Source organism: Solanum dulcamara, chromosome 8 (assembly GCF_947179165.1).
Source record: "Solanum dulcamara chromosome 8, daSolDulc1.2, whole genome shotgun sequence".
In the NCBI taxonomy this organism is placed as follows: Eukaryota; Viridiplantae; Streptophyta; class Magnoliopsida; order Solanales; family Solanaceae; genus Solanum; species Solanum dulcamara.
In genome coordinates, this window is record NC_077244.1 from 2956799 (window position 1) to 2981172 (window position 24374).

At 36.7% G+C, this 24374-nt stretch overlaps 1 pseudogene; it reads right to left on the reverse strand.

Moving 5' to 3' along the window:
* Window positions 1-292: 292 nt before the first annotated feature.
* Window positions 293-24364, reverse strand: LOC129898910 (serine/threonine-protein kinase prp4-like; annotated as a pseudogene).
* Window positions 24365-24374: the final 10 nt, after the last annotated feature.

Here is a 24374-nt window from a genome sequence, read left to right on the forward strand (position 1 = left end):
CTCAAACAAACATCAAGTATAGATCCTCAAAGCAAATAATCAAGCAATTATGTCGACCTCCTTAGCTTAATACACAACCAAACACCCACTAAGGGTCTGAAATCTGAAGATGTTTTAAGCAAATCATGGTGAATATCAACAAGATATAATAAGTCTTCTTTTTCTTCTTTTCAAACAAAATTTAAATTTAAATTCAAGAGAAATGATAAAATAATATTTACTATAAGAACAAGATCGTCTAAAGGCACATAATAAATTTACAAAATTTATGGTGTTACATCATCATTGTTGTTCACTTCTTCATGATGAATGGGTGTTCTAATGCCTGAGAAACAGTGATTCTCTTTAGAGGATCTAACACAAAGATTCTCTCCATCAAATCTTTGAAGTTAGCCAACATCTTTAATTCTTCACCTGGGTCACCTGAAATTACTGAACTAATATCTTTCAGCTTCATGTTGACAATCAGCCTCCTTATAGCCTGCAAACAAATAGAAGCACATGCAAAACTTAAAAGTACAACAAAGTTATTACCATTCATTCTTATAAAGGGTTGTTTATCAGGGATTGAAAAGACGGGCTCAACGGTCTACAAGACGTACCTTCTTTGTAACGAGATCCTCTTCAGTGGCGAGGAAATTGAGATCTTGGTCAAAATGTTGATATGTAAATGCACCCTGTGATAAAAGAAGAAAAGAGTATTATTGTTTCCATACTAGCTATATCATGTCATTACTCATTACAAACTATAAAAGCCGCCACATAATACAATCATCATAACAGAATTATCCACAGCAAATTATTGACAAGCCTATGAACTTCAAATCATAAACGTTTTCATTCAGAGAATGTCTTAAGACGAACCTTTCTAAGCATCTTCTTCGAAAATGGACCTTTCAGTTCCATATGAAGACGGAGCATGTTATTATTAGTACAACCTGGAAATAAGACTTTCCCAGCATAAAGCTCAACAAACAGCAATCTACTGACCAAATATCCATCGGATGATCGTATGACAAGCCAAGTACTGCAACAAGAAAAAATACATTAACAAACAAAACCCCAGATCCATAAAACTACTTAGGATCAAAACATTGGAGCATCAAACAAAAGAAGCAAAGTGAAAAGGAAGATCAAAAAATAATAAATGGCAAATCTTGAGAAATGATACTTACTGATCTCGGGGGCGTGGTAAAAGCCACTCACGAGGTATGGAGTAATTTCGTTTTTGCCAGCAAATATAGCATTGCCAAAGTCACAAAGCTTCAGCTTGTCTTTCGCTTCATTTACCTTAACAATTAAATATAAAAAACTTATCATACGCATACAAAAGCAAAGTGATGAAAAGCTACTCTCAGCAGATGCAAAGTGGGTGAATCAGCAAGCCAGCAAAAAATACAATACTCAAAACATTCCACTTACCAAGATGTTGTCAGGTTTAATATCACAACGAAGCACGCCACAACTCTTTCGATGCTTCAAAGCACTGAAAATTTGCTTCGCATAAAGCCTCACAACGTCGAGGCTGAGTCCAATGTTACGCCCAAACTTCTTCTGGATCTCACGGAGATTCATCCAGAGAGACTCAAATACTAGACAAAGATGATTCCGGTACTTGAAGCTAGAGATTAAATGAACACAACGGCGCTTGTCTTTAGGATCTGAAGCAACTAGCTTCTTCAATATGACCAACTCTTCCATACCCGCTTTATACTTGATGAGCAGAAACAACAAAATTAGGCCACCAAAACAAGTAAGGTTGGTACGAAATGGAGAAATTAATAGATTAACTCACATGGTTTCATTTTTATGAATGATTTTTATTGCTACTTTTGTCGGGTCACCGGGTATAACCTTCAAATCTTTATCCCGAACAATAGTATAAAACACGTCTTTCCCATGAGCAGCAAGAATCTCATAACGGCCATCAAGAATTTCTCTGAAGTAGTATCTTGCAAAAGTCAATGAGAATTAGAACATCAACTAAGACAAAAGTTACCAGCCATTACAGGAAAAGTTGACAAAAATAGGCAGAAGGATAAAGCTATTTTCTTGAGGTGACAATGTCAACTTGCAGTATGATATATCAAATAACAGAATGAAGGGACTGTCATGAGAAAATATCAAGAAAGAGGGAGAAAAAAAACAAATTTAGAAGTGTGATCAACATGCTCTGAAGTAAAATCTCAATAAGAAATATCCAAGCAAAATGTGAGATGAAATACTTACTATAAAACCCTTCCGGATCATTCCAATTATCATGAACACAATTGCGCTCGGTCGGCATGCCATCTCATTTGCCCTGCAAAACAGATATAACCAAAACAAATGAAATCAGTTTACTTATTACAGCCTGATTTGACAAAGAAAAGACTCTCCATAAGCACAATAAATTATTTTCCATAATTCAGTCTAAGCACAAGTACAAAGAACAAAACTGTAACATCCCTCAAAAAATTTTCCTAAGATTCAGACCCTTCTTGTATTCGGGTAGGTCGAACTCGAGTATTGTAGAGCATTTGCAAGAGTTAAGACGAGTCCTTGAGAAATTGAGAAGTGCTAGAGGGGATGTGGGGTCACGAAGGACCCCTAGGACCAAATCAATCCAAAAGATTCGTCGTGGCTAAGTTTGAGGAGGAGTTCGCATAAGGGGTTGACTTCTAACAACCCTATCTTTTGAAAGAAGACAATTTGGGCAGCCCACGACCCATCAAATTAAAGGTTATCGAGTCTTCTTTCCAACGCCACCAAGAATGTAATTTTTGGAGTTCGGAGTCAAAAGATATGACGATCCTAAGATGAAATAGCACAGTAGAGATTTTCAGGCCTGGGTTGCAATTGCTCGAAAACTGGGCTTGGCGCCACAGTGGTGCGATGCGCCACTATCGCGCCAGAAACATGTCTCAGTAGTTTGGGCTCTGGCACGGCGCGCCACTATAAGGTGTGCAGGGTTTTTCAAGCCAATTTCCAGAACCCAGAAAATATTGGCCTTGGCGCCGTAAGGGCGCGACGCATCACTATCGCGCCAAGAATGTGCCTCAGTAGTTTGATCCTTGGCGCGGCGCGCCACTACGAGATGTGCAGGTTTTAGGCATAATCAGCCTGGCGCTGCAATGGCGCGATGCACTGCTATCGCGCCAGGTGCATTTTTGCTTATTTTTCAGAACTTTTGAGAAGGGGCAATTTTGGAAATGTCCCAAATTATATATGTATCATCTTTGGGAATTTTGGGATCACAATTGCAGCCCCTCTCTCTCTCTAAAAAAAGCCCTATGAGTTCCTCTCTCTCTCTTCTTCTTCCTCTCCAAATCCTCCTCCAACAAGAAGAATTCCAAGAGCTTCAAGGTTTGAGTTCTCCATGGAAGACCCAACCACAAGGTTTTCTTCAAGTATTCACTAAGGTATGTAAGGCTATCCAAAACATGGGTTGAGTCCACCCATGTGCCCTACTCTTGCTTTGAGGTTAGATGTTCATGAAAAATGGAGTTTTCTTGGTATGGTTATGTTTGTATGAACTTTGTCCCCTATTTATTTGACTCTATATATGTTGATGTTGTTGAGCTAAAAGGTTCTTAAAATGGGCCTTCATGTGAGTATGAGTTGATAAAGATGAGTTGTTAAATATGTTTTTTTATTGACCTTTTAATTATTTAGATTGTGATAAAGGATGTTATTTTGTCCAAAAAGGTTATCGATTTTAAAAATATCGATTTAAAGTCTTGAAGTTGTGGTGAGTCACAAAGATTTCTCAAATGGATGGAGGTAATGATTGATTATATCTATATGTTGCTATGAATGTGTATTTAAATTTCTTTTGAAGAGATGATTGAGATTGATCGGATAGTACGATTGGAAGAGATTTGATTGTAATAGAGTTTATGAGTTGACAAGGTTGTAATAAGACTTGTCGATATGAGTTGATTGAGTTGATTGGATGGAGTTTTATGAGCATTGATTCTTGGAAGAAGTATCGAGCACCGAATTAGGCAAGAGTATAGTCCATACTCGAACATAATACCTGTGTTGCCAAACGTAGAGGGGATTGAACTATTAAAGTCGGATGCTTACCCGAGAGATTTGTCCTGACATCATAGGACTTGGTTGGATTGGATCCATGATTGGTTGATTCATTCATACCCTGGCAAAGTATGAACGACGTGGCAACAACATCGGTTTGTTGTACTTTCACTGGCTCATAAATGATGGTTGTCGGTTAAGAAAACTCCCAAATAGGTCTTGATAGTACTCTGAGTCAGAGTGAGTTGAATGGTATGTGATTGGTCCCGTCTAAATCAGATTTTTGTTTAGACTTAGGACACTTGATTGAGTTGTTATGTCCCTTGAGTTGAGCTTCCGAGTTGATTTGATTCTTCTTTGATATTCATTGTATTCGACCATTTTACATACTCGTACATTCCATGTACTGACGCTATTTGACCTGCATCGTTTCATGATGCAGAGACAGGTACTAGAGATCATCAATCGGGGCTCCGTTGAAGATCCACATACACTCCCAGATAGTTGGTGAGTCCTCATAGTTTCCGAAGGATGTTGTGATTTCATGTATAGTGTGTTGTCATTCCCTTTATTTTGATTATTGGTAGCTATGGACTTGTCATTGGCACCTCTTAGGTTTCGATAGAGGCTTCATAGACTGGAGTGTGGGGAGGTTGAATGGTTATTTTGAGGAGTCTTGTTATATTTGTTTGTTGAGTTGATGAATGTTTGGCCTTCAGCCCCATATTGTGAATAGTATTTTATTAATTGAGTGTCCGTTAAGAGAATGTGATTGAATGAATATGTGACTGGACCAGGTGGTTCGCTCGGAGGTTAGAAATGGCCTTCGAGTGCCGTTCACGTATAGGGTATCCTCCAGGGGCATGACAAACATGGTATCAGAGCCCAAAGTTCAAGAGTCCTAGGGAGTCTATGAAGCCGTGTCTAGTGGAGTCTTGCTTATGGGCGTGTTGTGCACCACACTTATATGCAGGAGGCTATAGGACATTAGGAATTATTTCCCTTCTTTCATACTCTGACTTCGTGCGATAAAGTTAAACTCTATAAAACTCCTTTCTAATTCGTGCGTTTGTACGTTACAGATAATGCCTCCAAAACGTACTGTCAGCCAGAGAACTGCCGAAAATGCAGAGATGCCTCAGTCTGAGGTACGCCCGGCAAAGGCTAGAGGCTGACCTGTGAGGTATGCGGAAGCGCCCCAAGTGCCTGCTACTCCGCCTACAACCACATCAGAGGCAGAATTTCGAGGGGCAATTGCAATGCTCATGCAACTAATGGCTGCCCGAAATGGTAACCAGAGTTCGCCGACTCTTAGCTCTAATTCCCAAGAGTCGTCTGCTGTCACTAGAATTAGAGACTTCCTGAGGATGAATCCGCCTGCATTCACGAGTTTTAAGGTTGATGAAGACCCTCAAAACTTTATTGATGAGATATGGAAAATTCTGAAAGCTATGCATGCTATGGAAATTGAGGGGGTTGAGTTGGTGTCTTATCAACTCAAGGATGTGGCAAACATTTGGTATAACCAATGGGAGCAAGGTAGAGGTGAGGATGCTGAACCTGCTATGTGGGATGAATTTGAGGGAGCCTTTCTTGACCACTTCTTTCCCCGAGAATTGAGGGAAGCAAAGGTGGAGGAGTTTGTAAATATGAAACAAGAAGGTATGACAGTTAAGGAGTATGGCCTGAAGTTCATCCAGCTGTCCAGGTATGCTCCAGAAATGATCCTAGATATGAGGTCAAAGATGAGGAAGTTCATCTCCAGATTAGGGAGGCATGTGAAGAAGGAGTGCAAATCAGCATTGTTGATCTCAAATATGGATATTTCCAGATTAATGGTGTATGCTCAACAGGTAGAGGATGAGAAACGAAGAGACAGAGAAGAGCACCTGAGCAAAAAGGTAAAATCAGCGGGCCATGAGAGTGAACAGAGGCAAAACAAGGGCAATAGGTCCTTCTTCCAGAAGAGACCTCCCAACTATGCCTCATCTACCGCCAGTGCACCTATGCCGCAGAATAGGTACGATCGGTGGGGTTAGAGTCGCCAGAATTTCAGACCCCAGGGTTCTCAATCACAAGCTAGCGTGGTTCAAGGTTTGCAAGGGAAGCCACCATGCGACAAGTGTAGTAGTCTCCACTTGGGAGAATGCAGAGCGAGAGGGGTTGGTTGTTATAAATGCGGCCAAATAGACTATTTTCAAAAGGAGTGTCCAGCATGGGGGAACAGAGCCCAGTTCTCTACCACCACACCGCCAACTAGGGGTAATCAGAGAGGCACTACTTTAGGTACGAGTAGAGGTACAAACCGCCTATATGCCATGGGTAGTCGCCAAGATCAGGAGAACTCTCCAAACGTCGTGACGGGTATGATTCAAGTCTCTTCTCTTGACTATTATATTTTGATGGATCCGGGTGCCACCCTATCCTTTATAACTCCTTACGTGTCTAGTAAGTTCAGTAAAATCCCTGAATGTCTTAGTGAGACTTTCTACGTAGCTACCCCTGTCGGTGATTCTGTCATAGCTGAGAAAGTCTATAGAGATTACACTGTGTCAATTCATCACAAAGATACCTTGGCTGACTTGGTTAAGTTAGATATGGTTGATTTTGATATGATCCTTGGCATGGACTGGCTCTATGTCTATTATGCCTCTATTAATTGTAGAACTCAGATGGTCACGTTCAAATTCCCGAATGAGGCTGTCATAGAGTGGAAGGGCAGTCCTGTTGCGCCTAAGGGTAAGTTTATTTCATACCTTAGGGCCAGGAAGCTAATCTTAAAAGGGTGTATTTATCACCTTGTCCGAGTGAAAGATGACAATATTGAGTCTCCATCCCTTGAGTCGGTTCTAATTATCAATGAGTTTCCGGATGTCTTTCCTGAAGATCTGCCTGGAGTCCCTTCTGATAGGGAGATTGACTTTGGGATTGATATTCTTCCTGATACCCAGCCTATCTCGATTCCTCTTTATAGAATGGCCCCAACTGAGTTGAAAGAGTTGAAAGAACAGTTAAAGGACTTATTAGATAAGGGATTCATTAGGCCGAGTGTCTCACCATGGGGTACTCCGGTCCTATTCGTGCGAAAAAAGGATGGGTCCCTTAGAATGTGTATTGACTACAGGCAGCTAAATAAGATCACCATAAAGAACAAATACCCTCTCCCCAGAATAGATGATTTATTTGATCAACTTCAGGGTGCCATGTGTTTCTCAAAGATAGATTTGAGATCCGGCTACCATCAGTTGAAGGTGAGGGAAGGTGATATTCCGAAGACTACTTTTCGGATTCGTTATGGCCACTTTGAATTTTTGGTCATGTCCTTTGGGTTTACAAATGCCCCCGCAGCTTTCATGGATCTCATGAACCTGGTGTTTAAACCATATCTTGATATGTTTGTGATTGTATTCATAGATGATATTCTGGTCTACTCCAAGAATGAAGAGGAGCACGCCTATCATCTTAGAGTCATTTTACAAACCTTGAGAGAGAGGGTATTATACGCAAAGTTCTCCAAATGTGAATTTTGGCTTGCATCAGTGGCCTTCCTAGGCCATATTATATCTGGAGATGGTATTCAGGTTGACACTCAGAAGATTGAAGCAGTGAAGAATTAGCCCATACCCACATCCTCGACAGAGATAAGAAGCTTCTTGGATTTGGCTGGCTATTATCGAAGGTTTGTAGAGGGATTCTCATCCATATCATTACCATTGACTAAGCTGACTCAAAAGAAGGCTAAGTTCCAATGGTCCGATGCTTGTGAGGAGAGTTTCCAGAAATTGAAGACCAAGCTAACCACTGCTCCTGTTCTAGCTTTGCCCGATGGAACAGAGGGCTTTGTGGTCTATTGTGATGCATCCAGAATTGGTTTGGGTTGTGTGTTGATGCAAAGGGGGAAGGTGATAGCCTATGCTTCAAGACAGCTTAAGGTTTATGAGAAGAATTACCCGACTCATGACCTTAAGTTGGCAGCTGTGGTATTTGTGCTTAAATTCTGGCGCCTCTACTTGTATGGAGTGCATGTTGATATATTCACCGATCACAAGAGCTTACAATATGTCTTCAGCCAGAAGGAACTCAACCTGAGGCAAAGGCAATGACTCGAGCTACTTAAGGACTACGACATGAGCATCCTCTACCATCCAAGTAAAGCTAATATTATTGCTGATGCACTTAGCAGGTTGTCCATGGGTAGCACTACCCATGTGGAAGAGGGAAGGAGGTAATTGGCGAAGGAGGTACATCGATTAGCCCGATTGGGAGTTCGACTGGAAGAGAACAATGAAGGTGGAGTAAACGTTCGAGATGGGGCTACGTCCTCACTTGTAATAGAGGTAAAGGAGAAACAAGATCAGGATCCCATCCTCCTCCGGTTGAAAGAAGTTGTTCACAAACAAGGGGTGATGGTTTTCACCAAAGGGGGAGATAGTGTATTGAGGTACCAAAGTAGATTGTGTGTGCCTGATGTCGATGATGTTTGAGAGAGGATTATGGCCGAAGCGCATAGTTCTAGATACTCTATTCATCCAGGCTCCACAAAAATGTACCATGACTTGAGGGAAATCTATTGGTGGAGTGGGATGAAGAGAGATATTGCGGAATTTGTTTCCAAGTGCCCGAATTGCCAGCAGGTGAAAGTTGAGCCACAAAGGCCATGTGGTTTATCCCAAAATATAGAAATTCTAGAGTGGAAGTGGGAGATGATCAACATGGACTTTATTATAGGCTTGCCGAAGTCCCGAAAGCAACACAATTCCATTTGGGTGGTTGTGGATAGAATAATGAAATCAGCTCACTTCTTGGCGGTTAAGACTACTAATACCGTAGAAGATTATACAAAGTTGTACATTCAGGAGATCGTCAGGTTGCATGGGGTCCCTTTGTCTATCATCTCATATAGAGGATCCCAATTCACTTCCCAATTTTGGAAATCCTTTCAGAAGGGATTAGGTTCGAAGGTGAACTTGAGTGCGGCCTTTCATCCCCAGACAGATGGCCAAGCAGAGTGCACCATCCAAACATTGGAAGATATGTTGAGGGCATGTGTGCTTGACTTCAAGGGAAATTGGGATGATCACTTACCTCTCATAGAGTTTGCATATAACAATAGCTATCATGCAAGCATTCAAATGGCTCCTTATGAAGCCTTGTATGGAAAGAGGTGTAGATCGCCCATTGGGTGGTTTGAAGTTGGTGAAGCCGAGTTGATTGGGCCTGACCTTGTCCACCAAGCCATGGAGAAGGTGAGGGTTATTCAAGAGAGGCTAAAGACAGCCTAAAGCCGCCAAAAATCTTACACTGACGTGAGGAGGAGAGACTTAGAGTTTGAGGAGGGTGATTGGGTATACTTGAAAGTGTCACCCATGAAGGGAGTCATGAGGTTCGGGAGGAAGGGGAAGCTTAGTCCCCGATATATCGGTCCTTACCAAATTTTGAGGTGGATTGGGAGTGTTGCCTATGAGTTGGAGTTACCCTCAGAACTAGCCTCTATTCATCCGGTGTTCCACATTTCGATGTTGAAAAAGTGCTTGGGCAAACCCTCGTTGGTAGTCCCCATTGATAGCGTTGGAGTTAAGGATAGCTTGTCTTATGAAGAGGTTCCGGTCCAAATTCTTAATCGCTAAATTCGCAAATTGAGGAACAAAGAGGTCGCCTCAGTCAAGGTCCTGTGGAGGAATCAATTTGTTGAGGAAGCCACATGGGAAGCGGAGGAAGCCATGAAATCTAAATATCCACATCTATTCGTGCCTACCGAGGAGAATGTCGAAGATAATGTCCACTTCCTTGACATTGAATTCATTTGTGCATTTTGAGTGTTGTTTGATAATTGATAGAGAATTTGATTGATTGAATGACTGAGTTTTGATTTTGATTTGCACCCCAAGTCTATTCTTGATTTCTCATCATTCGAGGACGAATGATCCCAAAGGGGAGATAATGTAACACCCCTTAAAAATTTTCCCTAAGATTCGGACCCTTCTTGTATTCGAGTAGGGTCGAACTCGAGTATTGTAAAGCATTTGTAGGAGTTAAGACGAGTCCTTGAGAAATTGAGAAGTGCTAGAGGTGATGTGGGGTCACGAAGGACCCCTAGGACCAAATCAAATCCAAAAGATTCGTCGTGGCTAAGTTTGAGGAGGAGTTCGCATAAGGGGTTGACTTCTAACAACCCTATCTTTTGAAAGACGGCAATCTAGGCGGCCCACGACCCATCAAATTAAAGGTCGTCGAGTTTTCTTTCCAACGCCACCAAGAATGTAATTTTTAGAGTTCGGAGTCAAAAGATATGACGATCCTAAGATGAACTAGCACAGTAGAGATTTTCAGGCCTAGGTTGCAATTGCTGGAAAACTGGGCTTGGCGCCGCAGTGGCGCGACGCGCCACTATCGCGCCAGAAACATGCCTCAGTAGTTTGGGATCTGGCGCGGCGCACCACTATAAGGTGTGCAGGGTTTTTCAAGCCAATTTCCAGAACCCAGAAAATATTGGCCTTGGCGTCATAAGGTCGTGACGCGCCACTATCGCGCCAAGAATGTGTTATGCCCTATTTTTAATCGAGATTAGATAAAGCACAACATACAGACTCTAAAAGGATTAATTATTGTATAGAGTCGCCACCTAATTTATTAAGGAAAATAAGGAAAACCTATTTGATGCATGACCTGTATGACACACGTTTCAATCTGCAAAAAACCAATTTAGATTCTAGGTAAGGGTTTACATTATTCCAAAGGGAAGGTGTTAGGCATCCTTCGAAATCCACAAAATGTGGTACCCAGCTAGACTTAATTCATCAAAAAAGGAGGAGATAAAATTATTATTTGCAAGTATAACAAACATATATATAAAAATATATACACTAAAATTGTATAAGAATATATGTATAAAAAAAGTATGTACTAGGTAAGTAAAGTATATTATCACCAATTATATGTAGAAAAATATGAGAAAGGTATATGTATATAAAAAAGGTAGTTTTTATGCAATATTAAAAGAATAGCCCTTTATTCATATGAACAAAGAATTCTTTTATCATATGAAAAGAAAAATAATTTTGAATATCATTTGCAGAAAATATCTCCGAATACATGTACAGACACTTGGTAAAATATTAATAATGAATAAATTATTATCAAAATAATTTTAAAATATGTGTGTATATATACTACAAAAAATAGAATTCTATTTTTAGTAAGCTCAGAGGCGTAACTGTAATAAATATTACATTCCTATTAGAACGTCATGTTGATTCGTAAAAAAATCAATTCAATTGTTCAAAAGAGATTTTAAAAGAAAATAGTTTAATTTAAGGAGTCACCATAATTTTAGGATAATTAGAAACCAAACAATTATTTAAAAATGTCTACAAATTCAATGGATCCTAAGTAAGGTTTCAAGTTATTTCAAAGGGAAGGTATCAGCATCCTTCGAAATTAACAACTGCAGGTCCCAGCTAAACTCAGGTTTTAAATTGAGGAGATGAAAATATTGCGCAAATATGTAATGAAATATACATAAAGAATAAATTGAAACAATAATATAAGGAACGGCCTAATGTTTGTCTAACGTCAATAATATACACAATAATAAATTAAATATACTATTCGAACTTAATTCGAATAGCTTTCTCAGGAAGCAATTTTGAGTACCTGTAAAAGACTTAATAGAAGTGTTAGTAAGGAATAAATATGATGATGATAATAATAATAATAATAATAATAATAATAACTAAAAATAAAATCCGTCTTATAAACATGGAAGGCCTTGGAAATCGACGGTAATTTCTTCATCGACCTATTAGGTGTAATCTCTATTTAATATGATGAATTACAATAATAATTAAAAATAATAAAATTATTTCAATAAAATGGCGTGAAAGCCATGATAACCAATAATTGATGAAACAATCGACATGATAGAGATAACATATAAGATATTTGAGAAGTGAAACAATAATAGCGTAATTAATAACATAATAAGAAATACACTAGATAAAAGATGTAAAATTCAAACCAACAACAATAATTCAACAAAAATAGTAACATAAACAAAATAACAAAAGAAAAAAATAACTAGTGAATATTTACATCATCAAACACCAACACCCACAAAAATAAAGGTACAATATGACAAAAAAAATAAGTGAGAAGATTTTATCAATTAACTTAAACACATGATAATATAAAAAATAAAATAGTAATACTAAAGTTAATGAAAAGTGAATCAACCTAGCTTTAGTATATCCTACATAGTCAAAAAGAATAAAAACAATAATATCAACATCCATTAAATAAGAAATCATGTATTAAAGAAAATAAATTATTACTAATCATCAATTATAATCCTTTGATGAATAAATATAGTCAAAACAAATAAAGTTAAACTATTAGCAAAAGTAGTCAAACAAAATTAAAAATAGATACAACAACAACAACAACCCAGTGAAATCCCACATCGTGGGGTCTGGGGAGGGTAGAGTGTATGCAGACCTGACTCCTACCAATGTAGGACGGCTGTTTCCGAAAGACCCTCGGCTCAATAAAAGCATAGAAAAAGGTCAGACAAGAATATTAGAATAAATAAGTAGATGACGAAAATGGTCCAAACAATATTATAATTAAAGCACAAAAACAGTAGATATTATTATTGGATAATAACATAAATACCATAAATAGCATACATCAGAGTACAAGAAATCATAGTGCGTTAATACGCCTACGAATAAGGGAGAATAAAATCATTATGTACTAGCCTTCTACCCTAATGTGTGTCCTCCACACCCTCCTATCTAGGGTCATGTCCTCGGTAAGTCGTAAATGCGCCATGTCCTGTCTGATCACCTCTCCCTAATATTTCTTCGGCCTACCCCTACCTCTTCTGAAACAATCCATGGTCAGCCTCTCACATCTCTGCACTGGTGCATCTAGGACTCTCCTCTTCACATGTCCAAACCATCTCAGTCGCGTTTCCCGCATCTTGTCTTCCACCGAGGCCACTCCTACCTTTTCTCGAATAGCCTCATTTCTCGAATATCCTCATTTATAGTTATCTTGTATCTATATAAAAATAGATACAAGATAACTATAAATAAATAAAGTATACACTAATCATCAATTATAGTCCACCAACAAACAAAAGTGATGAATAAATATAGCCAAAACAAATGAAGTTAAACTATTAACAAAAGTAGTCAAACAAAAACAAAATAATAATTTTCACTCAACAAACAATAGATATCACTAATAGAGAGATATAATGGAGACAACAACAATAAAGTAAAAAAAATAATAGAAAAAAAATCACAATAATTATATCTATCATAAAACAAAGTAGATCAAAACTATCATATCTTTTAAACAATCAATTAAAATAATCAAAAGCAAACATATATGACAATAAATATCACTAATAAAGAGATATAATGGAGACAACAATAATAAAGTAAAAAAAAATAATAGAAACACATCACAATAATTATATCTATCATAAAACAAAGTAGATCTATAAACAAAAAAAAGTAAAATAATAATGAAAAAAAATAAAAAAACAAAGGAGAGGTAGAGTTGTGTTACTTGTTAGTTTCTTACCGAATTTACCATCGCAATAGCTATTTATTATTTCTCGAAGATGGAGCCACCCCAGAGTTTATTGATTTAACATTATTGGACTTTGTTTTAACTTGCAAAATATAACGTCTAATATAAACTTAAACTAAAATTTCCGTCTTTTTAAAATGGGGAGGCCTCGAAAATCGACGGAAAGATTTTTTTATTGGCCAGTTATAATTTGAATTATATATAAATTTGAAGTAATATTTCATATTATCACTTAAGGCTATACAACAACAACAACAACAACAACAACAACAAACAACAACACTTAAAGCTATCAAAACAGTAAATCCGACCAAAAATGTACCTCATGTTGTACCTAAAATTTGAAACTCCAAACGGCAAAACTGGACTTTATGTCCTTCATGAAAGTTGTAGATATATGTCTTAAGCTTGCAAAAAGAAAAGAATCATCATAAAATACATTTTGTACAAAAAGATATGATCAAAATACAAGCGGTTGTACATGCTGGAATTTTAAATAAAAAATCTGGACAAAACTTGTCTTATGTTGCGTCCTATTTTTCGATCCAATAACAGCAGATCTAGGCTCCAACATAAACATAAAAGTTGTAGGTACGTATTTTATCTTTTCAAAACATATTTCTTTACTAAAAACAAAGATCTATACAATGATATACGTCAAAATTACTAACAGCTATGCAGTTTCAAAAAATCGAATTTGATTTACTTACCACAAGGGAGAAGTTGCTTTGTTCTAGATGAAAGGACAAGCTTCTTTTGAGACTTTTTAAGGAAGAAAAAGAGAAGATAATGGAGAAAGTGATGTATTTTTTAGAAAGAAAAAGAGAATAGAATGGAGAGAGTGGTGTGTTTGTGGGGGAGGAAAAGAGAAGATAATAGAGAGAGTAGTATGTGTTAGTCTTCTTTTGAAAGAAGAAAAAAAAATAAGATTGTCTTCCTTTTTCTTTATGTAGGATTAGTCAAAAAGAGATGGATGATTAGAATAAATATTCTAAATTAATAACCAATGAAGTAAATAGTAATATTATTTATATAATAATAACAATAATAAAATTTTAAATATTATACTAAATGTAAGCTCAAACATACAATAAATAAAAATTTAAAGAATACACATTTAATTAAATAGCAATCGAAAAATGGGTTATAGGTCGGTCAAAATTGGATGTCAACACTAATTTATGAATTAATTAATTAAAATAAAATATGTTTGAGATTATTTTTGAATAATGATAAAAAGTAATAAATTATTATATATAACTATATATATCATTCAAAAATTATAAAATGACAAAGTTATTTTAAAGTATTTAAAATATATATTTTTGGATTTTTAAAAGATTAATTATTTCAAATTGGTTAAAATTGGAGAAGCTCGATGATTAATTTGCATTGTGGAGGATCGATGTCAACATGGATAAGAATGCTTATACATAAATTATAAAAAAATGAGAAAACAAATTCATGAAAATGCTAAAAATAAGGATAATTATAAATAAATAAAAAAAACTAAAAAAAATGTGTAAAAACAAATATTATATTTTGTGTTCTTTAACGATCAAGTAGCCTGAAGACGTTAATTTTGAGTACAGAGAGCCAAAATTGGGTGTCAACAGAATGTGCCTCAGTAGTTTGGTCCGTGGCGCGCGCCACTACGAGATGTGCAGGTTTTAGGCGTAATCAGTCTGGAGCTGCAATGGCGCGACGCGCCGCTATCGCGCCAGGTGCATTTTTGCCTATTTTTTAGAACTTTTGAGAAGGGGCAATTTGGGAAATGTCCCAAATTATATATGTATCATCTTTAGGCATTTTGGGATCATAATTGCAGCCCCTCTCTCTCTCTCTAAAAAAAGCCCTAGGAGCTCCTCTCTCTCTCTTCTTCTTCCTCTCCAAATCCTCCTCCAATAAGAAGAATTCCAAGAGCTTCAAGGTTTGTGTTCTCCATTGAAGACCCAACCACAAGGTTTTCTTCAAGTCTTCACTAAGGTATGTAAGGCTATCCAAAACATGGGTTGAGTCCACCCATGTGCCCTACTCTTGCTTTGAGGTTAGATGTTCATGAAAAATGGAGTTTTCTTGGTATGGTTATGTTTGTATGAGCTTTGTCCCCTATTTATTTGACTCTATATGTGTTGATATTGTTGAGCTAAAAGGTTCTTAAAACGGGCCTTCATGTGAGTATGAGTTGATAAAGATGAGTTGTTAAATATGTTTTTTTATTGACCTTTTAATTATTTAGATTGTGATAAAGGATGTTATTTTTTCCAAAAAGGTTGTCGATTTTAAAAATGTCGATTTAAAGTCTTGAAGTTGTGATGAGTCACAAAGATTTCTCAAATGGATGGAGGTAATGATTGATTATATCTATATGTTGCTATGAATGTGCATTTAAATTTCTTTTAAAGAGATGATTGAGATTGATCGGATAGTACGATTGGAAGAGATTTGATTGTGATAGAGTTTATGAGTTGACAAGGTTGTAATGAGACTTGTCGATATGAGTTGATTGAGTTGATTGGATGGAGTTTTATGAGCATTGATTCTTGGGAGGAGTATCGAGCACCGAATTGGGCAAGAGTATAGTCCATACTCGAACCCAATACCTGTGTTGCCAAACATAGAGGGGATTGAACCATTAAAGTCGGACGCTTCCCCGAGAGATTTGTCCTAACATCTAGGACTTGGTTGGATTGGATCCATGATTGGTTAATTCGTTCATACCCTGGCAAAGTATGAACGGATGCAGCAACAACGTCGGTTTGTTGTACTTTCACTGGCTCATAAGTGATGTTTGTCGGTTAAGAGAAACTCCCAAATAGGTCTTGATAGTACTCCGAGTTAGAGTGAGTTGAATGGTATGTGATTGGTCCCATCTAAATCATATTCTTGTTTAGACTTAGGACACTTGATTGAGTTGTTGTGTCCCTTGAGTTGAGCTTCCGAGTTGATTTAATTCTTCCTTAATGTTCGTTGTATTCGTCCATTTTACATACTCGTACATTCCATGTACTGATGTCATTTAGCCTGCATTGTTTCATGATGTAGAGACAGGTACTAGAGATCATCAACCGGCACTCCGTTGAAGATCCACATACACTCCTAGATAGTTGGTGAGTCCTCATAGTTTTTGGAGGATGTTGAGCTTTCATGTATAGTGTGTTGTCATTCCCTTTATTTTGATTATTGGTAGCCATGGACTTGTCATTGGCACCTCTTAGGCTTCGATAGAGGCTTCATAGACTGGAGTGTGGGGAGGTTGAACGGTTATTTTGAGGAGTCTTATTATATTTGTTTGTTGAGTTGATGAATGTTTGGCCTTCGGCCCCCATATTGTGAATAGTATTTCATTAATTGAGTGTCCGCTAAGAAAATGTTATTGAATGAATGTGTGACTGGACCAGGGATTCGCTCAGAGGTCAGAAATGGCCTTCGAGTGCCGGTCACGTCTAGGGTACCCTCCTGGGCGTGACAAAAACAATCCTCTTTTTTCTCTCACTTATTGGCTAGGGTTTTACCTTGGAGCATACAACACAAGATAGAGGGATTCATAGAATCAATAGAGTTCAAACAATACATGATTCCTAGATATCACACTCTAAACTGAATAGTAGTAGCAAAAACTGCCACCAAGTAATACACTCCCACAATATGGACAAAGGGAATAACGTTCAACTAGAAACATAATAAAATAAAAGCCATTTTGCAGTCATCACTTCAATAAATGGTTCCTTTTTACGTTGCATTTTTGGTTCAGTAGGAAAGAAAGGGACACTCACATTTTATTTGAATTAATATAACAATAATAATAATTTTCGACGACGTTACCAAGATAGATTCACCATTTTCGAAATGGCCGCAGGTGATTCTCCAAATATATCGTCACAAAACATGTCAGCCAACCTCTCACTCTGTAAGTGTTAAAACAGTAAGTCAATTATCAGATAGAAGAAGCCAGCATTTAGGAAAAACACTAAAGGAGAAAAAAGCTAAACCAACCTTTTGCTTAACTTGGTCGTTATACTCCGGTTGATGCTATTAGAGATATTCAATTTGTTTAGCAAGCTCTTTCACAAGCTCCTCTGTTGGAAACTGCAAAGTAATGACTAATGATCAGAAAAATAAGTTGTATTATCAACATAAAGTATTTTTATTTTTATTTTTGAGAATTATCAGCATGCCAAAGTATTTGAGCCCTGTAGCTTGAAATTTAGTGGTCAGCTATAATTAACAGGTTATTTTCAGAAGTATTCAGTTAAATTCCAACATGTTGCTTAACTCCATCCTCATGCTCTTGTTGATGTTGTTAGAATTTTTCTATTTGTTTATGAAGCTCCTTCACTAGCTCTTCTGTTAAAAACTGCAAAGTAATGACTATGATCAGAAAAAGTAAGCTACAATATCAGCATTTCGAAGTATTATTTTATCGACTAAGTTTAAAACAAACCCATAACACGGGAGAATGATTACAAGCTCACATAAATAAGTGTTGAAAGATAGGGAAAAAAGAGAATTAGCATGTATTCTAACCTGTGGTTGCTGTTGGAGACGTTCAATTTGTTTCTCAAGCTTCTTCACTAGCTCCTCTAGCTCCTCTGTTGAAATCTGCAAAGTAATGACTTATGATCGGAAGAAGTAAGCCACATTATCAGCATCCCAAAATATTTGAACCCAATGGGGAAGTATTTCATCAACTAATTCTAAAAAAAAACCTAACAAAAGGGGAAAGTATTAAGATCTCCCAGATATTAGTATGGAAGATAAATAAAACAAAAAGAAGAATGGCATCACTAGAAAAGAAAAACCCATTTGATTCTCAGGGTAAAGTGAACACACCTACCTCTGGAGTAGCCTGTCCTAGTCCACCAGCTCCAGTAGCTTTCTCTTCAGCATTATAAACACTTCGCGAAGGTGATTTCCCATAAGAAAATGTTGGCTCATCAACATAGACATCTGCACCATTGGTTGGACCATCAATGGGCTCTAGTACAACACTATCTCCTGCCTTACCCCAACCTTTGTGAGGTAGAGAAGTTGTTTCAGGTAGACCCTCCCTTCTTCAGATAGAGCTCTACAACAGGCAAGAAGAAATACATGAAAGCAATTTTTGAGTTTTGAGTCTCCCATCATCTTGTTCGAATTGTTGGAAAGTTGATACATGGAAAGAAAAGTAATATTCATAATTTATATATTGATATTGAGCTGTATACATGAAATACAAGTGGAAAATAGTATCGTATACAGTGATATACAGTATCTATATAGTCTGATATACAAGAAAATAATGTTGCATACACTGATATATAATATATATACAATCTAATATATGGTGATATACAGCAAATACAGGGAACAAATATGTCATGCCCCGAGAGGGTACCCTAGACGTGACCGGCACTTGAGGACCATTGCTGGTCCCCAAGCGAACCACTTGATCCATTCACACATCCATTCAATATCAATCAACCAGTGGAAAATTTAAAATAAAGAAATAATTTCGCGGGCAATCCAAATCAACGATCTAACTCAAGAAATAAAGGCCACGAGTCAACAAATCAAACTCCGATCTTTGTCATTAAAATAGTTTGACAAGAATAATTCAAGGAAAGAAAATACTCAACCGACCCATCACTATCTAGTCTATGAAGCCTCTATCACTACTATCCAATTGGTGCCAATGACATGTTCATGGCTACCTCAAATAAAAATGAAAAGGGCTAACTCGACGCAAGAATAACATAAGCGGTGTCCTCTGAATATAGGGGAGGACTCACCAATACCCTGAGTGTGTATAGATCCTCAATGGTGCTCCTATTGATGATCTCTTAAACCTGTCTCTGTATCATGAAAAGATGCAGGTCCAAATGGACGTCAGTACATGGAATGTACGAGTATGTAATATGCCAGGATGAAACATACCTCAAGGAAGAGTAACGTTGGTTCAAATATCTCAATTCAGAAAGATAAGAGAGACTCAATCAAGTGTCATAAGTCTAATGTAAGGATACAGTTTTAGACAAAGACCAATCATATACCATACAACCCATTCCAATCATGTATAATATAGTTCAATCAAATTATTTGCAATTCGATCCCATCCAATCGCATACCGCTCTATTCAACCCAATCCAATCGTACACTATCTGATCATATATCGCTTAATCCAATCCACCACATATCAGCTACTCCAATCCAATCTTACACAATCCAATCATATATCATCCAATCCAATTCAATCATATACAATCAACTCAACAATCAAGTCAAAGGAATCAAATCAATAAATATGCAAATTAGAACTTAGTAATGTGATATAATCCAACTCAATTATCAACAAGCTCAATCAAACCAATCAAATCATGTACAATCCACTCAATTTGGGAGTTTCTCTAACCGACAACAATCCCACCACCTATAAGTAGGTGATGCACAACGAGCCACGTCGTTGCCACACCCGTTCATACTTGCCAGGGTATGAACGAATAAACTCATCATGGATCCGTCAATCAATCAAGTCCTATCATTTCAGGACAATGAAATAGGAAAACATCCAACACGGTACAATCCCTTCCTATGTTAGCGGCGTAGTTTATGGGATTCGAGTATGGACTATACTCTTACCCAATTCGGTGCTCAATACTCCTCCCAAGACTCAATACGCACATATCTATCAAGTGAGTAAAATATTCAAAATACTCATTTAGTCTCTTAGGACTTAATTTCAAATCAACTCAGTTAGTCTCATTGGACTCTTTTCAAAACTCAATCAGTCTGGTCTCATTGGACCTTCTTTCAAATTGACTCATCTCAATCATCAAACTCTTCTCTTTAAATTGATACCATCTCAACTCAATGGATGTAGAAAATATTATATGCATTTAAAATATAATTCCAACTCCTCAACTCTACCTCAAAATAGACATTTTTATGTAAAAATGATCAACTCATTTATACTCAAAATACTCATGTTCAAAGTGATAATTAAGAGACATTTCAAACTCAAATCGTGCTTAAACTCTTTTTAAAATCAAAGATGAAAATAATCATTCTTTAAAACTCAAAATAGTGTATAAATAGTTTATGCAAAAATGCTCACAATCATTTATTTAAAACTCCTTCTCTAAAGATCATTTATTTTCAAAATGCTCATAAGACTCCAATCAAATCAAATTATGCAAATCACATATCACATAATCACATTAGACTCCAATCTATTTCATCACACAACATCCTCATCAACATAAAATGCATCTTCCATACCATCATGGCACACCAGAAGAAGAAGGGCTCATCATTCACATCATCATCAAACATCATCATCACATCATCATCAAATATCACCATTCACATCATCATCAAACATCTACTCCAAAATCCTTATTTAATTCTATGTTCAATTTATAGAGACAAAAGGACATTCTAACTCTACCAATGTTTCATTTATTTTTATGCCATTCACATTCATAACTATCCCAATTCTCATATAACTCAAAATCAATTTCATCAAACTCAAGTAAAAGAATACCCCATTTCACTATAAAAATAATACTTGTTTTATTATACATAAAAACCATCAATCTCATCCTCAAGATAAATTATGACCAAAAAGAAATCTCATCTTGGGTTCATGTGAATGAATACATGAATCCATACCCTCAAAAAAGTCAACTCAAAAACATCATTAACACATTTTAATAATATTCTATAGTTTAGGAAATTTTAAGAAAAATCTTCATAAAGGGTTCAAATCTTTCACAACTTCTATCCAACACATCTATGGGCATATGGAAGAACTCAATCCATATTTTAAGTTAGCCTTACATACCTTAGAGTAGATTTTGAAGAAACCTTGTTATTGGGTCTTCAATGAGAAGCTTGAATCCTTGAGCTTTTGAGGGCAAATTCTTGTTGGAGATGTTTGGAAGAGAAGAGGGGATGAAGATTAGGGTTTTTAGGAGGTGAGGAGGCTAAAAATATCATCCCAAAATGTTCCAAGTTGGGTATATATAATTAGGGAAAAAGTCCACTTTGCCCTTCCTCAAAAATCTAGAAAACTGGGCAAAAATCTTGTTGGCGCTATAGTGGCGTCGGGCGCCACTGGAGCGCCAAGCCTAAATTTCCTGCAGTGGTCGCCCAAGCCTGAAATTCCTGCAATACTAGTATGTAGTAAAATGGTCATAACTTTTGACTCCGAACTCCAAAAATTACAATCTTGGTGGAGTTGGAAAGATGAATCAAAGACCTTTAATTTCGTAGGTCGTGGGCTACCCAATTCATTATATTCAAAGAGATATGGTCGTTTGAAGTTGACCCTTATACTAACTCCTCCGAAAACTTAATCGATTGGAAATCTTTGGACTCAACTTGGTGTTAGAGATCCCTTATGACCCCTAAACACATCTAACACACTTGAAATACTTAGGAATTAATCCAAACTCATATATATAATTACAAGTCCTTCAGTTTAAGTCTACACACACGTGGAAAAACGTTCGAGTCTTTGCAAAAACAATTCTGGGGTGTTACAAAATAGGTGGTATACTGTGTGTATACAGTTCAATATACAGAAATATTATTGTATACACTATATACAGTATATATACATTCCGATATACAATGTATATACAACTGCGATATATAGTGAAATTGTGCTTAAGACCCCAAACGCAGATGGCCCAACAGCTAAGTCCAGGCGTACAGAAACTAAGCGTCGGACAATATTTTCATGAGTTATTTATTATTTATTTATATTAATTCGGATTATAATAATTTATTTACTTACGTTATTTATGCTCACTTAGATATTAATTTTAATTTGTTTTAACTTAATTAGATTCCCCTAAAGATAAACCAATTCATGTTAATTTACTCTTTAAATAATTGTCTACATTTACTTAGTCATTTGATAAACTTTTTACTTTTTTTCATACACATATATATTATTTTTAAATGTTTAAGTTTGATCTTTTTTTTTTAAAAAAAAAATAATTTTAAAGTCTTCGTTTTCTTTTAAATTAATATTTTCAAAAGTTAGTCATATAATTTTTCAAATCGTCGGATAACCGCGCGTTAGCGCCCACTTTGAATGCTTAACATCTTCTCAAAGTGGAAATAAGAACCTCATACATTTTTCTCTGAATGTTTAAAACTTAAATCTGTTAGAGTCTTTTAAATTAAGTTTTCTTAATTACTTTAAAAAATTAAGTGGCGACTCCTCTTTTCTAAAATTGATTTTTTCTCTATAACAACAATAACAACCTAGTGAAATCCCACAACGTGGGGTCTGGTGATTTTTTCTCTATAAAATTGAAATTAATTTTAAACCATCTTTTTACGACGTAACAACTCCAGTTGATGTTGTTTGAATTTTTCTATTTGTTTAGGAAGCTCCTTCACTAGCTCCTCTGTTAAAAACTGCAAAGTAATGACTATGATCAGAAAAAGTAAGCTGCAATATCAGCATTTCGAAGTATTATTTCATCGACTAATTTTTTTAAAAACCCATAATGTGGGAGAATGATTACGAGCTCACATAACTAAGTGTTGAAGGATAGGGAAAAAAAGAGAATGAGCACGTATTCTAACCTGTGGTTGTTGTTGGAGACGTTCAATTTGTTTCTCAAGCTTCTTCACTAGCTCCTCTGTTGAAAACTGCAAAGTAATGACTTATGATTAGAAGAAGTAAGCTGCATTATCAGCATCCCAAAATATTTGAACCCAATGGGGAAGTATTTCATCAACTAATTCGAAAACAAACCCCCTAACAAAAGGAGAAAGTATTAAGATCTCCCAGAAATTAGTGTGGAAGATAAATAAAACAAAAGGAAGAATGACATCACCAGAAAAGAAAAACCCATTTGAATCTCAGGGTCAAGTGAACACACCTACCTCTAGAGTAACCTGTCCCAGTCCACCAGGTCCAGAAGCTTTCTCTTCAGCATTATAACTACCTCGCGAAGGTGATTTCCCAGAAGAAAATGTTGGCTCATCAACATGGACATCTGCACCATTGGTTGGACCATCAATGGGCTCTGGTACAATACTATCTCCAGCTACACGTTTCTCAGTAGACTGATCCGCATGAACCTCACCAAATGCCTAGAAATGAAAAGTACAATTAGACCAAAAACTCAACAAGAGAGAGATAGATAGATAGAGAGAGAGAGAGAGAGAGATGCAGAGGAACAGTAGAGAAAATAACTCTGAAGAGGCTCAGGTGAATTTACAATGTTCATAAAATCTTAAGTGGAGGCAGTATCCAACTCAAATCCTAAATTATATAACACGCACGTTTAAGAGTTCGGATTCAAAATTAAAATACATTAAGAAAGCAGGAACTTGGCAGTTAAATTGCTTAGCAAAACTGGGTTATTAATTAGTCAACAACAACAATATACTAGTATAATCCCCAAGTAGAATTTGGAGAGGGTGGGATGTACGCCTACCTTACCCCAACCTTTGTGAGGTAGAGAAGTTGTTTCAGGCAGACCCTCCCCTCTTCAGATAGAGCTCTACAACAGGCAAGAAGAAATACAACAAAACAAAATTGAATTATATTTTACAAAAATCACAGGTCAAATAACTTACCATTGTCTCTGGATTGAGTAACTTGATCCTTCTGTGAAGGCTGATTCTTATTCTTTTCAAGAATAGCTTGCCTGCGCCTTCTGCTCTTCTCCTTAATTCTAGCAAGTTCTTCTTCTTCTTTTTCCTGTTGAGCATGTTGGAAAGCAATTTTTTCCTGATACATTTATCATGGA